An 11,832-nucleotide genomic window follows, 5' to 3' on the forward strand; every position below is an offset into this window, starting at 1 on the left:
ATTGCCCACAGATTGCTGCGCTTTTCAGCTTATGAATTGCTAAAAGGCAACTCTCCTTCATTCTAGGAGCCAGTACTTTCTCATAAATCACAGAATATGGGAGAAAAATATTCCCCTTTAAATAGAATTTATTATAAAGCAGAATCTAATTGCCCAATTGAGTAGATTAAGGCTATTTTAAAGGAAGGTCCAATGCTCATTGGAAGAACTGACAGTTCCCGATAACTCAAGCTTGAAGGGTCTCATCTGACCATATCTTTGACAAATATTTTGAAATAGTTGATTTAGCAATCACCGACTTTAACTGATCAAATTGATAACGAAAGTAGCTTTATATGAACATATACACTACAATATAAATTAACACAGTGATTACAGAAGGGCTGTGGCTCAGTGATGCGTACAAACAGACATACATACTACTAAAGTTCTCACTAACATTTAATTGGGCAAAACGACATCAATGGACAACAGTTATTGAATCGAAGTAGCTCAGATGGGCTAACTTACAGAATGTGTACAAAATCTGGAAGCCATGACTATTATGGAATTGAAATTTCACAACTTTTATAAAACATTTTGTGACATAAGTATCCTAAAATACAATAAAAATGTAAAACACTTCCTGTACTGCTGTTTGCTGTACAGTTTAACCTGGGCTATTTTCAAGGCATCTCTGAATATATTTCAGCTTTTCCAGCAAAGGAAGTACTTTAAAAAGTTCTGTCACCATTGAGGCATTGAGGAATCTGGTAAGGAAATGTCTCTGAAACTATGACAAAAGGGATCACAGGTTGTCTAGTATATTTATTATAAGGTTAATTAAGCTTCTGGCTTGATGTCTAAAGCCATTATACACAAAACACAAGCAAACCATGACTGACTGAATGCGAGCATTAACTATTTGCAAGTAAAATAATTTGGATTTTTTTTTTATTTGCATTTATATCCCGCCCTTCTCCGAAGACTCAGGGCGGCTTACACTATGTTAAGCAATAGTCTTCATCCATTTGTATATTATATACAAAGTCAACTTATTGCCCCCAACAATCTGGGTCCTCATTTTACCTATCTTATAAAGGATGGAAGGCTGAGTCAACCTTGGGCCTAGTGGGACTTGAACCTGCAGTAATTGCAAGCAGCTGTGTTAATAACAGACTGTCTTAGCAGTCTGAGCCACCAGAGGTACCCAGACAGTACAATCTATCCTTGCTCTGTGAATGTTTCTAGTTCCTAGTTCATCCACTGTTGCTTACAAATGATTCAGAGGGATCCTACCTATTTCTTGAAATGATATTCTCAATGAAGAGCCCTATCCAGCCTCGGCACCATGCTGCTGTACAACCTTAAATTCTTAGAATTTCAGAGCCAGGACAGTCATTGCTAAGGATTCTGGGAGCTGAAGTCCATACATCTGGAGAGTATCCAGGATGGGCAAAGAATATGTGGAAAGTACTAAGCAAGACAAGCCAATTCATTGTTTAAGACAAAATGAGCATGCATTACTTGAGATGTGGCCCTGATCTCGCCATCTTTTATCTATTTGAAAAAAAGTTTTTACATCTTCATGTGTTAACTTTTTTAATAATGTATTTATTGACATTTTTAATAGATTTACTAAAAACAAATACAAACTTATCTAAAAGTTAAAAATAAGAAACTTAAAAACATGCAAGAGAAAGAAAAATTCTCCAACAAAAGCTACCATAATAAGATGTTAAGTGTAAGTTGGCTGCAAAACACCCATATTGCGACGAGATTTTGCAACAGCTATTTTAAGCTTCTCCCCCTTATGAAGAGCTGTCATGTTTATAGTACTTGTGGGCAATATCTTATCTTTTTCAGGAGACGTTCTGAAAGACCAGTCTACCTTTAATTTTCATGTTTGCAGAAATGTCTTCAGTCAGCAATGACTTACCAAGAAGCCATATCTTCCTGTATTACGATGATATAGTTGATCCCAGTGATGATAGAAATTATGGTGACTGTTGAAGGAAAAAGCCATTACAGGTGAAGAAACCTTCCATCTATAGTGTACTTAAAAGTTTGTGAACACTTTTAAACTACCAGTATTTCTATATAAATAGGACCTAAATCATAATCTGTTCTCCACGCGAGTTTTAAAACTAAATTAAGAAAAACCGGTTTTAAACAAATGAGTCAAAATTATTATATTTGTCCATTGATTTGATTTTAAAGCTGCTTGGCTTCCCACCTATTATCTATATGGCATAAAAGCAAGAAAAAAACCAGAAAAATAGTAAAAATGTATAGGTCTCAGATTCAATGTCTGCCCTCTCAAATTAAACAATGATGGGAATTAACATCTGTGCTTGCATCTTGGACATACACTTGGCTATACACATCAATAGCTTGCTATAAAAAAGCTTCTTATATTGCTATTTGAACTTCATAATCAATATATGATACTATTTTTCCAGAAAAACATTATTCTACTAATCATAAACATCCCTTTTAGCTTTGCTATATTGTTGTGTGTAATATGAGAAGTCCTACTGTATTCTTTTTACTGAAATATGGCCTCTGCTGTTAAGGCTCAAGTGATAAATCCCTTTTTTTAAAGTCATTCTAGCTACTTGGACTTCTATTTGTAACAAAACAAAACTTTGATCCAGGGGTGAAATCTACTTACCTTCACTACCGGTTCACAAATGTGAGTGCATGCACCTCCTCCATGCATGCACAGAAGGTCAAAAACGGACGTGATGACGTCCAGGCAGGTGGGCGGAGCCTTCCACCTCTGGCGCTACCAGGTAGAACTGGCTGCATTTCACCATTGCTTTGATTCTTTATTGAATTGAATCATGCATCTGAACAAAGATGATACAGGGACATACAAATCATTTTGCTTAATTGCAGAATGGTGGTTTTACAGCAAATGAATGGCTTTTTAAAAAAAAGTAATCAATCAGATAAAAGGATTGAGTTGAATTCAACAGTAGGTCTTCAGTAGAAAATAGGAAAATATCATGCAAACATTGAACCAATGAAGCAGGGCCAAGCTATTTACATGATTCTGGGCGTGGAATACTTTATAATGTGTACAATGTTGTTTTAAAATCTGTGCTGGAGATAAACAAAACTTGGGTTAAAAAACACAGCTGTTAACATGAGTTCTCCTGGCAAGAAAGCATTTTAAAGTATTGACGTGCAAATGGTTCCAAATTCATTTCAGTGGAATAGCTCTTGAAAATGCAAATACAATTCTTTGTCATAGTTAAAAAAAATCAGGTAACTTATCAGAAATTCTACATTCTTATTTGATATCAAGCGCAAAATAAAACATTTAAGGATACATTCCTGAAATTTCAAAATTTCAACCTTAACAATGTCTTTTAAAAATGTTTAAAAAAAGCTAACCAAAAGATTGCAGGATTTTTAAAGCTATTTTTTCCTTCTAGGAAAATGTCAGAACACTGTTGGGTTTGAGAAAATAGATCATAGTTGTACGAAGTTAGACTGCACGTATGTTCATTTTAAAACTCCTTTTAGTATTGTACAGAGAAAGGACAAACAACACTGGAAGCATGCTTGACAAAGTTGTTTATTAGCCCCTTGCTGGCCTTTCCCTCCTATGAAAAACTTTAAACGCTTCAGGGAGCAAGAACTTAATAAAATAATTTGGAGAAAATGGAGGTAGAGAGAAGGGGAGAATGTCTTGTTTTTTCTCCCTCCAAATTCTGATTGTTCCACCCTAAAATTAGATATTTACATATGTAATCAGGTTCCTCTTGTTCAAAATGAGCTGAAATGTTATAACAATTTAGAAGAGCAAAGAAGAGTAAGAAGCAATGATGTTACTCAGATCAAGCTGGTAATTTTTGTTTTGAAATGTTAAGTCTCTCGTTAATGTTTCATCTGAGGTTATAAATTTATAACAATTTAGCAGAGCATTGTGGGTGTCAGTGTGTTTACATATATGCACGCACAAACACAAAACAGTCATGAAACACAACCTCCAAATCAATAAAAAAATTAATCAATTAAAATCCATGCAGGTTAATTTGATGAAAGTATTCCAACAGTTTGCTGCTTCTTTTGAAATAAATATCCTAATTTTAAAGAAAAAATGAAATATGGGAATAATCTAATTATTGTACAAGGGAAGTATCATTCTCTGAATGGTGAGATGCTCTCAGTCTGACCGTACAGACTGACTTTGGGTCGAGTTGGCCACTAGCTATTATGGATCAATCAACCTAACCTCGTGTTAGATTGTCAACATGTTTGTGAACATGTGGACATCTTTCTGCTCCTTGGATTTTGTTCATGCTTCAAGATAATAACGTCAATCTTGTGTGTTGCTCAGAGCCCACCATTGGATCTCGTTTGCCTGGAGGACAGCATAGCATATTGTTGCTTCTCAGTCATGTTGGAAGAGACCTAGTGATGTGTGTTGTCACATTTAGAAATCCAATGTGCAATGTACTGTGATGCAGCATCCGTGCATTAAACAGCAGAAATGTTCAACAACACAAAACATTGTTATTTTAAATGAGCGCAAACACCTGCCTCCATCAGCAATGTGAATCTCTGCTTTTCAGCCCCATGAATCAATGCTGAGACTACAGGTTAATGAGTAAATGCCTTTTCCCATCACTTCTGAGAGTTTTAGAATATGGGTACAGACTGAGGTCTACCTGTATTCCTCATTTTTTGGTTATCAAAAGCTAAAAATGATAGTTTTGTAATGTAAAGCCAAAAAGAGGTTTCCTCTATACTCCCCCCTTTTTTTTGGCCATGCAAAAAAAGAGAGGGGAATCTGGCCATATCTGATATATGATATATTACCTATTTTGCATCATAGCCTCACCTCAGCCTTCAAAGTGTATACACAGGAAGTAAATCCATATAGTAAGATAAACTTTACTGGACCAATTTAAGGAATAAAAAAGGACCTTACCCAAGATGGAAACCATTTTTATTTTAACAGCTGGATTTTATATTTCTATTCTCCTACCATGTTTTATTTCTTTCTGCCCCACTTTCTGCCAAACTATTCAAGCCAATAAACCTTTTTAGTAGATGAAAATAACAGGGATGCTTCTAATGAAGGACTCTTAGCATCATTAGTCAGCCACCAATAGGTAATTTCTCTGGGCCTCCTTAATGGTATGTTTCTTACCATATTTTGTGATAGTATTGGTGTTGGTGACAATCTTTAAAGCGCTCCATGGCATAGGGCCGGGCTATTTACGGGACCGCCTACTGCTACCAAATACCTCTCACCGACCCGCGCGCTCTCACAGAGAGGGACTCCTCAGGGTGCCGTCAGCTAGGCAGTGCCGTCTGGCGACACCCAGGGGAAGGGCCTTCTCTGTGGGGGCTCCCACCCTCTGGAACGAACTCCCTCCAGGACTTCGTCAACTTCCGGACCTCCGAACCTTTCATCGCGAGCTTAAAACACACTTATTCATCTGCGCGGGACTGGATTAGATTTTAAATTTACTGGTTTTAATGGGTTTTTACTATTTATACTGTTTTTAATAATTTGGCTATAGAATAAGTTTTTTAATCGTCGTTTTAATCTGTATTTATATGTATTTTAACTGCCTGTGAACCGCCCTGAGTCCTTAGGGAGATAGGGCGGTATATAAATATGAAAAATAAATAAATAAATAAATAAATAAATAAATAAATAAATAAATAAATAAATAAATAAATAAATAAATAGTATAGAAAGAAGTAGTGCAAAAGCACAGAAGGATTATAAATAGAAGGTATTACTGTCTAGATTACAAAATCCGCTATTCTAAGATGGCTGTTACGTAATAAATGGTACTATTAATAAATGTTTAATTCTGAGAGGGCTTTGTGGCTTCACAGCAGTGACATCATTGAAGAAATAACTGAAAATATGGGTTTGTTGGTTTGGAAGGAGATCAATTTTGGAATGCATGTGAATTTGGATGGTGTGCTTTTGTCAAACCCCAAATATGTTTGGGCCACAGATTCCCCTCTTCTGCTCTGGAAATATTCCAGATAGAGAAATAAAAAAGAAAGACTTTAATTAAAACACACTCTGGGAGAAAAAAGAATTGCAAGAGATTTACAACCAGAATGACATATTGATTTTTATTTTGGGAAAAAAGCTGTAAAGTCAGTATGTGAAAGATGTCTGTGATCAGAATTAAGACCACAGGCCAGGTTCTTATCAAACATTGTACACCCACATTTACACTGACAATAAATGAGTTCTGAAGAGATCAAATCGCTTCTGGGAGAGGAGTAGGAAGTAATTTTTGACAGAACATTGGCAAGGAGCCATAACCTGAATCACAGCATGTTCTGGAGCAAAGCCCGATTATTATTTCCTTGTCAACATAAAGACATTAATTTAAAGCAGGGGTCTCCAACCTTGGCAATTTTAAGCCTGGAGGACTTCAACTTCCAGAATGCCCCAGCCAGCAAAGCATATTTTAGAAAACTATGATCAGTCACAGAGAATCTCTAGTGTCAAGAACACAGGAGGCTATATTGAGAGATATACTCTGTCATCAAATTTTTTTAATCACAACCAAAATCAATGCAATTATATCCATTGAAAATAGAAGAAATCGTATTTGTCTTACATCAGTGTGTAATAAATGTCCTCGATTTCCAAGGAAATGCCTTGCTCTCTAAAGTGAGTTCAGCAGAGCAGATTATGATATAGAGCCATGATGGCGGAGCTATGGCACGTGTGCCAGAGGTGGCATGCATAGCCCTCTTTGTGGCACATGCGCCATTGCCAGCTGCTCTTCTAGTTTCTGCATGCCAGCCGGCTGGTGTTCGTGAGTGCCGGAGAACCAGAAAATGGCCTGGAAAATGGCCAAAAATCAGGCTGTTTTTTGCACCATTTTCAGATTGTTTTCAGGCCATTTTTCGGGTCTTTGGGTTTCCAATCCTCCGGCGCGCACGCATGTATGCGCACGCACACACGTTCCAGTTTGGGCATTCGGTGCCAAAAAGATGCACCATCACTGATATAGAGTTATCCTTACAAGCTTGAAAAGGCACTGTGTTGCCTAACTAAGACTTTGTAATGTAATTTAATCTCTCTGTACATTACAATTTCAGAGGCAAGATATATATCACTTAATAATGATTTGCATAACTTTGATTCTTCTCTACTCTGACTTGATCAGGCTTCACTTGCAATATGGTACTGTGTCCATTCTGGTTACCTCGGTTGAAAAGGCATGTCATAGACTGGGACAAGTTCAAAGAAGGTCTACCAAGATAGTGAAGAGTCTTGGAGGAAAAATTAATGAGAGTGAGTTTCTTTAGTTTACATAAAAGATGCTAAGGGTGAATTGTATGTATTGTATTTCACCTCTTCGAAACTGGTCTGAGGAAGAGATGGGCAAGTGCCTATGCGTGCAGCTTCACTTACACAAGTGGAGGGCATAAAATAGCTTGGAGCGTCTTGCATGCACACACACAGGCCAAGCTGCCAAGCTGGAAAGGTTGGGAATTGCTGTTCTAATAAACATAGACACCTGAATGATGAATGTAAATTCATGTCAGTTGCCAAGCACCAGAATTTTAATCACATGACCATGGGTATAAATTTAATAAATAAATAATAACTACAAAACCATTTGGGCAGGAACTAGATGTCTGTCCATTAGCAGGATAATGCTCTCAAAACTGAACGGGACATTTACTGTGAAGAAGAAATAGGATAAGACAAAGCAAGAGAAAAGAAAAGAAAAGAAAATGACCAGACTTAGCTAAGGACTACAGAGGAAAAAATTCATTGCTTTGGAAGAGGCAAGTCAGGCAGCAAATCAGAATACTGCCGACTTTCCCATTCTTAAATCCACCCATCTTCCAAAGTAGTGCCTCAAAAAAAAAAAACTATTGGAGAGAACACCAGAAGCATTGTGCTGCAAGCTTACCCTATTTGGTTTAAAGCTGTATTTTTTAAACTTGGCAACTTTAAGTTGTGTGGACTTCAACTGCTAGAATTCTCCAGCCAGCATGCTGAAATTCACACATCTTAAAGTTGCCAAGTTTGAAAAGAACTTAGAGTTTACAGCTCATAGTTTGCACAAAATCTTTGATTTTAAAATGCAAGGTGAAAAAAAACTGAAAACTTTCTAGCTTTGTACATTTTTTCCTACACCAAACTTAATACAATACGCATTAATTCAGCATGTAATCAGCATGATGCAATAAGTAAAACATACTTTAGAAAATCATACATCAAGGATTAGGTATCTGGGCACAGCTGGCAATGTGTGGGGACTAACTCATTTTCCTGATGGCAGAACTGTACTTCCTTGCCAATTGAATTACATCTCATTGTAATTGCATTGGTTTCAATGCACCAGAAACAAAATAAGTTCCCCAAAACAACTAACATTGTCCAATCAAACATCTGGCACTAATTCTGAACTGGTGCAAAGTCTTCATATTGAAGTTCTCTACTGTAATTCATTCCATTGCTTCCAGATGGATCTAGTCATTACTAAATAAACTAAAAGCTGAACCTAGGCCCAAAAATAGAACACACTTTTCCTGCACATCTGGTTATTTTCTACTTTATATTCATCATCCCTGAATATTATCAGCTGAGCTTTAAGGGAAACCACTTGTAATCTCTAAATCTAAGTATTACAGCTGCCAAGTAAGAGACATTGCTTGCAGATGAACATATCCCCGGGGAGGTAGGAGTCATTTTCTAACAAGTTGTGTTAACAACAGGGCATACAGGTGCTTCAAATATCTCAAATTTATTCTTTGAATTAACTGAATATTGTTGTGAAATAAACTGGGAGCTTTATAGCTGAGAAGAAACCGGTGCATCAACCTGGCCGAACATCTGGGTAAGTAGTAGTAGTAATAATAATAATATTAATATTAATAATAGAATTGGACTGAAGTTGTTCAGATTGAACACTATTTTAAGTAACTCTTCCTAAATAAGACTTTAATTAAATTGATAATATATGTAGAGCAAAAAAGTGCTCTTTGATGCAACTACTATAGTTAGTTCAGCATCTAACCAAACTAGGAGGTAGTTCAGCAAATGTGCTAACACCCATATTGCAGACTTAAAGGGACTGATCTGAATCCTACCACCACACCGAGAAGAAGATGGTGTGTTGCCCTCTGTAAACTACAATAACCACTTAACAAAAGAAACATACACAGTGCATTATTCCAGTCAGATAAAAGTTCTGTGATTGGGAATCCTGGGAATTGTAGAAAGATTTAATTATTAAATATAAACTTTGGATCTTAGAGATTATTGAACCAAATTCCCCACCAGAGCAGATGTCTACTATCACACCATCCAGAAGAGATGGCCTTCCAACATCTGTTTAGACTTCTCCAGTGAACGAAACTCCACTATCTCACTGGAGTCTGATCCACTTTTCCAGAGCTCTTACTATTAGGATATTTTTCCCCAATTTCAATTTCCTTGAAATTTAACCTACTAACACTTGTCTTATCTTGTGGAATAATTCTGGGCAATTCTATAAGCCAGCCCTTCAGATACTTGATCTAATGATTTCAGTGCCAGAGCTCACTGTAACAGCATTGCTAAAAAAGCATTAAGAGTTGTTAACTTAATCTTGTGTAGCTTCTTCTCCAGTAATATTGAACGGCAAACTAGGGCATACAAAACTTTTGCCAGACCAATTCTTGAATACAGCTCATCTGTCTGGAACTCACACTGCATATTGGACATTAATACAATTGAACAGGTCCAGAGATATTTCACAAGAAGAGTCCTCCACTCCTCTGCTCACAACAAAATACTTTATTTTATTTATTTATTTATTTTGTCACACAGTATATATAAGCATAAGGATGAAATAACTATAAAATATATAAGCATATATATAAGAATAAGTATGTAATAACTATATTAATTAGATATAATGAAAGGAAACAATAGGACAGGAACAGAAGGCACACTTGTGCTCTTATGCACGCCCCTTACTTTACTTTACTTTATGCCACCAGACTCGAAATTTTGAGCTTAGACAACTTAGAACTTCGCAGTCTTCTGTCTGACCTAAGCAAAATACATAAAATCATCTGCAACAATGTCCTACCAGCCAATGAATACTTCAGTTTCAACCAAAACAATACACAAACACACAATAGATGGTTTACTCATGGTAAACCGATCCCAACTAGACTGCAGAAAATATGACTTCAGTAACAGAGTTGCCAACACCTGGAATGCACTACCTGACTGTGGTTTCTTCCACAAATCCCCAAAACTTTAACCTTAGACTGTCTACTGTAGACCTCACCCCATTCCTAAGAAGTCTGTAAGGGCATAAGAACAACAGTGTGTCTACCGTCCCTGTCCTAATGTTTTATTTTATTCATATCCTTTACATGTATTTATAATCATATTTACACTTGTATCTGTCATAAAATACATGCTTGATGAAATAAAATAAATAAATAAATTTATCAAGTCTTTTTTGCAGTCTTGATGTTCCTCCATAGTTTTTCTCTTATCATTTTGTGTATTCTGCTCTAGACATATTCTAATTCGCCAAGATCCTTCCTAAAATCATTCTGAGGTTTCTGAAGTATGTTGGACATAAGCATATAGGCATATTGCAAGACAAGAGTGAGGGATTCTTCCCCTCTGTCCATTTTTACCTGTGGATTATCAGTTTTTAGTATTGCCCATTACTTGTTTTGCATCTTGGTAATAGAGAGCATCGACTATCATAGTTTTAATTAAAATTTATAACTATGCCATTAGCAGCTGCTCCTTGATTTCGGCTAACTTCTGTGAAAGTTTGGCCTGTCAAATCTGGATAGCATTCAGAGGACATCTCACGGCTATATAATTAAGCAACTTTTTAAAAAAATAGCTGAAAGAAAGCAATTTTTAGTTGTGCTAGTGATTTGGGTTAATGTTGCTCAGCCAGTATGTATTTTAATTGCTGTAATTTATATTTGTTTTTATTTTAATTTAATTCTGTTTGCCACTCAGTCACCCGTTGAGATGGACGGCCTTATAGCTTCGATAAATAGATAGATGATGATAGATGATTAGAGAAAGGGAGGGGAGGGAGAGAGGGAGGGAGGGAGAAAATAACATTTCTTCACTACTGTAATATTGCCAAGAAAACTACAACTATGTCCCTTATCAGCCAATTCAGTACAGCTTAAGGTAGCTTTATTTTTACCACAAGTACATAGAAATCTTTCAGTATGCTAAACTTTTTTTGAGCTCTCAGTTCAGCTTGGGTGTTTATGATTTTACCACAAATGGAAAGAAATATCAGGAAAGGGCTATTTTATATCAAGACCGCCGCTGACCGACTGTCCTTCCCCCTTTGACGTTTCTGGATTTTCAAACACGACTCCCCGAAGCCTATCTAGCCGCGCCCTTTCCTTCGTTCCTGTTCCGCACGAGGGCAACAGAGGGATGGCCTACCAAGCACGCATTATCCTCCTCCCCGCCCCCAAAGCCACTTTTGTAGGCTTTGGGCTGGCTGCTGGCGACCGCTGGGAGCAAAGGAGCAACCTCTACGGGAGTTGCCGCCACGTGTTCCAATGGCACGTGAAAGGAAGAAAGAACTGGGGTGGGGATGGCTCCTTTCCTTGGCTGAAAAGCCACCGCTGACTCTGAGAGTCCAGGCCGAGGGGCTCCTGGTCGCCGGATGAGTCCCTTGAGGGAGGGTAAGGAAGGGGATTGCTGAAACTGGTCGGGCTGCCTCTAGGGCAGCGGTCTCCAACCTTGGCAACTTTAAGTTTGGAGGACTTCAACTCCCAGCGGAATTCTGGGAGTTGAAGTCTTCCAGGCTTAAAGTTGCCAAGGTTGGAGACCCCTGCTCTAGGGAA

The sequence above is a fragment of the Ahaetulla prasina genome, chromosome 4 (assembly GCF_028640845.1).
Source record: "Ahaetulla prasina isolate Xishuangbanna chromosome 4, ASM2864084v1, whole genome shotgun sequence".
Lineage (NCBI taxonomy): Eukaryota > Metazoa > Chordata > Lepidosauria > Squamata > Colubridae > Ahaetulla > Ahaetulla prasina.